This window comes from Dipodomys spectabilis, unplaced genomic scaffold (assembly GCF_019054845.1).
Source record: "Dipodomys spectabilis isolate Male_0828 unplaced genomic scaffold, ASM1905484v1 ptg000027l, whole genome shotgun sequence".
NCBI lineage: Eukaryota > Metazoa > Chordata > Mammalia > Rodentia > Heteromyidae > Dipodomys > Dipodomys spectabilis.
In genome coordinates this window covers 437,865-444,214 of record NW_024870704.1, presented here as the reverse complement: position 1 = coordinate 444,214, position 6,350 = coordinate 437,865, and positions in this window count along the sequence as shown.

The window sequence follows — 6,350 nt, the reverse complement described above, 5'->3', positions numbered from 1 at the left end:
ACTTTAGTTAGTTTAGAATCTGTATACGTAGAAGAGTGAATTTATAGTATAAAGGTCTTTAAAATGATTAGGATTAATCTTGTGTTTTGTGTCCTACACCCAAGAAAATAAGTTATTTTCAAGTGTTAATAGTTTATCATCATCATTATCATTATCATAATACATTTTGAAAAAAATGCAGTAGTATTGATGTCTTTTTAAACCAATTGTATTCACAAGTTGGAGAGTCTTAAATTCATACGTAAGTCTTGGTGTCTATGAGTTTTAACCTCTTGTTCCTAACATTAATTAATTAATGATAGGTCAGACTGCATTTTGGGGTATATGAAACATAAAATATTTATCTGGTTCAAATGTGATTTTTATATCAGTCTTGCTTTAAGAACATTTTAAAGTAATACATTTCTCTCAAAATGTTGGGTGTAAAAGCAATCAAAATACTTCTAATGGTAAACAACTTAGGTGAGCAATGTGGAAATGATTGTTTCCATAAGATCTGCAGTCTGTTTCCAACAGGATTTGGCAGGTCGTTCTTTCACTATGACTGTGTTAAACAGAGATGTGGTCCCCAGGCAGTGCAGAGTTCAGTCATGGGATAGTATATGATTTCTACTATTTTCAGCGAGAAATCAAGAATGTTATAGTTTAGCAGTTCCTTTCACCAGGGAAGTATAAATTGATTATGAACTTAGAGTTTTCATATTACAGTTACTTATTTTCTTTTTTTTCTTTTTTTCTTTTTTTTTGGTCAGTCATGAGGCTTGAACTCGGGGCTTGGGCAGTGTCCCTGTGCTCTTCCACTCAAGGTGAACGCTCTGCCTCTTGAGCCACAGTGCCACTTCCAGTTTAGTAGTGGTTTATTAGAGATAAGAGTCTCACAGTCTTTCTTGCCCGGGCTGGCTTTGAACTGTGATCCTCAGATCTCAGCCCCCTGACTAGCTTGGATTTCAGACGTGAGCCACCGGCATCTACCTGTTAAATATTTCCTAACAAAGTTAAAGGGAGATATTATTAGAGTGTGCCCAACAATTTTGGGAAATTTTCTTAGAATTAGTAGACTGAATGCTGGTATTTTAGTCATAAAATAGAATGAGTTTATTTGATATGGTGGGAATGAGCCACATGCTAACACTTACCATGTGTGCAATGTTGTAATAGTAATTCCAACTCAGAAGTCTTCAATATCATCATCTGAGAATTAAAAATAGAAGTAGTTCCATTTTATGGTATTATTATGAGTATTAAATTAGATATCATAGGTAAAGTGCTTGGAAAAACAAGCAGTATTTGATACTTTCTACTTGTTATTTTATAATGTGATGATTCTAATATTTTTACTGTGATTTTTATATTGTGTCTATTTAGGATATGCAATGTGCTGAATTAATATTCATTGCATTGTGAGAAAAATACCTGCAGATAAAATTTCTGAGGAGGAAATTATTATATTGACTCATGGTGTAAGAGAACACAGTTTAAGATCAGATTTCTCCATTGTTTTTAATTATATTTTTATTAAATAATTGTATGAAGAAATTTCCCTTTAACAAATCAGTTTATAAGTACAATGGATCGCTAAATAACTTTCCCACACACTTCCAAACCTCACCCCACTTTATTTTTTCTAGTTTCATACTATCTGCATTGAATATTATGCCTTCATTGTCTTCCTTCATAGCTCTCTTTATTCCTTCCCTTTGACTTCCCCTCACACCTTCCAAGTGATAGTTTTCTGATATTCATTTTGTAGGATTAAAAGTTCCATTTTATAAGAAAATAAACCTTTTAACTAATCCTCAGCAAATAGCATGGGTTGGTTAATACTGTTGTCTAAACTTGCATAAATTTTGGCTTCAAAATACAGACAGAACATGGGTCCTTTGTGTGACTGGTTCTGAATTAACTTACTTAACACATTTTTAGATCTATCTATTTCATCGCAAATGATTTAACAGTCTTTATAATGGATGGATGCAATTCAATTGTGTATATGTGCTACACATTCTCCAACCCTCCATTCTCCAAAAGGCATCTGGACTGTTTCCATAACGTGCCTATGGTGAATCATGCAGCAGTGAACATGGTTGTGAAAGTGATTTTACTGTAATCTTTTGAAGAATTCATCACTATCTTTTTGGGAGCAATCCTCTAGCCAATTTTACAGAATATGCACATCCCTCCCTTCATCTCCATCACAACATGTTGCAAGTTTTCAAAAACAAACTAACCCCTAATGGTCTCAATAAGCTAAAACCACACGGTGCCCATATTTTTCAATACATTTTTTTCATAATTGTACACATAATTTAGTGAGAACCTTCGATGTACTTTCCTAATGTAGGAATGAGGGACATGACAATAGAGTAAAAGTAAGAAATATGCAATGTAATTGCCTATTATCATATTTAAAATCTTTTTCAGCTCTAATTCATAGACCCACTATTATTTTAATCTTTATTTGATTGCTTCATCTATCTCCTAAATTATAACAGGTGATTTAATTACAAAGGCAAAAAAGTGTAGTTTGATTTTGACACTCATGTGTGAGGATCCATGATATGGGCAATACATGGATTGAAATTAATAGCCATTATTTATTTTGTTAAAGTAAAATTGGTTTTCCCAAACTGATTCTTGCAATACATATTCAATTCAACAAGAAACATTTGACAATTCCTTGTTTTATTCCTCATTAACTTTTGTTTCCATTTTATTTTATAACGAATGATGATTTCATAAACCTACTATAGATACAAAAATATATTAAATATTTCTATCTGAGGATAGGAAGGTGGCTCAGTGTTGAAGCGCTTGCCTTGCATGCATGAGGCCCTGGGTTCAATTCCTCAGCACCACATAAGCAAAAAAAGGAAAAAGCTGGAAGTGGCGCTGTGGCTCAAGTGGTAGAGCGCTAGCCTTGAGCTGAAGAGCTGACGAACAGCACCCAGGCCCAGAGTTCAGGCCCCACGAACAAACCTCCCAAAATTATTTATATCTGTATGCATTGATATATACGTACACACATATATTATACAGGTTATAATGATAAATTATAACTTCTGTAACAATTTACTAAATTATAAAAACATCAATGGCTCATGCCTGGAATCCTGGTTACTCAGAAGGCTGAGATATAATGATCATAGTTTGAAGCCATCCTGGGCAGGAAAGTCCAAGAGCCTCTTATCTCCAAACAACTAAAAGAAAATCAGAATTGGAACTGTGCTCAAAAGAGTAGAGTGGTAGCTTAGAGAGAAAAAGCTCAGGGACATCACTCAGGCTCTTAGTTCAAGAACTACAATCTACCCTAAAAAGTCTATTTAATTTACCCCTGTGTAAATAGAGTATTTCCATCACCCAAATTCACATCCATTTTCATTTGCAAGGTAACACTGTTATGTATGGAGTACCACATACATTATCACTTAAGTAGAAAGCATTGCAACATGGGTTCATTCTATCTCTTTCATGGATTTTAGTCCACCCAAATACTCAAATTTTACAATTATTCCATTAAAGTCATAGCTTTTTTCTTTAATACCCATAATATTAGAGCTTGAATTGTGTCTCATAAATGGGTGTTCTTACCACTTTGTCATGCCCCAGCCCTAAATGATCCTGATTAATTTTCAGATAGAATCTGGCTTCCTACTTGTGTACAGATCTTTCTACCCAGTCTGGACTTTAACCACTATCCTCACAACAGTACACTCTCATATAGTCAGGATTTTCATAAGCTTATCATAGCTGATTTTTAAAAAAATCTTTGCATTTCCTGCAGGTTCTTAAGTACTGAATTAATTTGTTTTTTTTTTTTTGTGGGGGGTTGTTTTCTTTCATTTGAATGTATGTGTTGAGTTTTTCTTCACTTTTCCTTTTGTTTCTTTCACGCAAGTTCTTACCTAAAGTGCTGAGAAACCAATACTTCTTTCGCAAGATAGTGAAGGTGAACATTACTTAGTCCAAAGCAATATCAGTAATATTTAAACACCTTCATATTTATTAATGTATACAAATGCTAAGTTGCTGAGAAAAGTATTTTTATTTTCACAGTTGTCTTTGGGATACACAGACAGATAATGAATTATATGAAGATAATAAAACTACAGATGCTTGCCTGGAGGAGAAAAACCTATCATTAATTGTTTGACAGTGGCTTCCCTTCTCATGAAAGAAATATGTTGCTTTATGCAGGATTTCACAAAATCAAATTGCTAGGAAGAACCTAAGCAATCATCTAACACTACCGAGTTGAAGGAGATGATTTGACCTCCTGAATAATTTACTTTTGGATCAAATAAAAGCAGGCTTCCAAAAAGAGAGTACACTTTAGAAAAACGTAACGAGTTGTATGTAAACTGGTGCTTAGTTGGTTTGTTAATTTGTGAACTAATACAGAGAAATAAAGTACAGCAAGGTTAAAAATTAAAGAACTCTGCATTGAAATACATATTTGTGTGTATGTGTGTGAGTATGTGCATGTGCCTGTACACACATGCGCGTGTTCATGTTCTCATGCATGCATTCATCATTCTTGTGGCTTGATAGTGCCTGGGCACTATGCCTAAGCTTCTGTGCCCCAGGATATTGCTCTACCACTTGAGCCATTGCTTCACTTCTGGTTTTTTGGAGATAATCGCATGTATTTTCATGATGGGACTGGCTTTGAACAGTGGTCTTCAGATCTCAGTCTCTCAAGTAGCTAGCTAAGCTGATTCAGCCTCTAAGTAGCTAGTTAAAATTCTGCCTGTCCACTAGGCTTCACTGCTCTTTTATTCTTTTCTTGAGGTAATCACAAGTCTAAGTCATGTATATGTCTAATTGCTTTAAAAATATTGTTACTGCTTGGCATCAGAGGTTCCCATCTGTACTCTTAACAATTGAGGAGGCTTGAGAACAGAACCCAGGACAAATTTTAGTGGACTTCCTTCTCAATCTATAGCTGGGTTCATTGTATCATTTCCACCATCCTGCACTATCCTAGAGACTCAGATGGGAAGGACTGCAGGATCCAGGCCAGCCAAGGTAGGAAACTAGACAAGTTGGTGTGCAACGCCGATGCCATTGATGATATGAAGGCACAAAGGACAGATCAGGTTCATGTTCTTGTGGAAAGGGAACCACTGTCTTAATATTAATCACTGCAGCCTCCTCTGTACAGTATGTTCACAAATAAAATTAAATTAAATTTAAAAAAAAATATTAATCACTGATATTATGCCATCCTAGCAAGAACAATATCCCAAGTGGAAATCCCCACAATTTACTACAACCAAAATAAGTATATACATTTTCATCCAAAAACTTAGTACAATCTGTTGTTTGCTCTAATATCATCTTTATCTCATTATCATATAATGTGACAGAATAGTTTCTTCATTAAACTTATTATATATTTAAAAGACCTAGAAAATTCTTTTTCTCTTATTAAGTTCAAACGAATGTCAAATTGCCTCATTTCGTACATATTTGACTACCACTGAAAATTAATCTAATGTTTATTATAGTAATATATTCTGATTTATTACTTTACTTTGTAACAGTTTTTAAACTTTTTTCTTCTCTGCTGAAATTTAAGTATTTAAATATTATCACCAACGTATATTCCTTGAGTACTTGGGGCAGTTTCTTTCAAAGTTTTTAACCAATATCTTCGAAGAATTTTAATAGGTATATTATTTGGTTTATTTTTAATTTCTATTTAATTTTATTGTAAAGGTGATGTATACAGGGGTTACAGTGACTTAAGTAAGGTTATGAGTACATTTCTTATGGAAAGAACATTGTTATCCCCTCATCGATTTTTTTTGTATACTCAAACAACTTCTGATGCTGTTGCTGTTGCTGTTGCTATTGATCAATGTGTACTTTTGCTTTCTTTGTTCATGCGTTTTTATTATAAAATTTATATACAGAGGGTTTACAGTTACTTAAGTCAACTAAATGAACAGTTCATTTTATTTTCTAAATTTCAAATTTTGAACTTAATTACTTATTTTCTTTTGTTTCATTAATGTAATTTTTCAGAGTTGTAGGATTAGTTGATTTAATTTTGCATGATTTTTACACATGTAAATTATTCAGACACATATATTTTGCTTTAAAAATATTTAACATGTGAATATTTAAAATTATTTTCTTAATTTTTATATGGTCAGTGAATTTAAATAAATTTATTTTCTTATAGTTCTAAAAATATTTTTCCAGGTAACAAATGCTTACTGTATTTTCAAAAAGCACATACTTTATTAAGAAAGGCTTCATTACCTGGTCACTTTTTTGTAAATATTTGAACTTGAATTAAAAATGTTTAAGATAGGCATGGTGACTTGTGGCTTCCATTTTCTAGC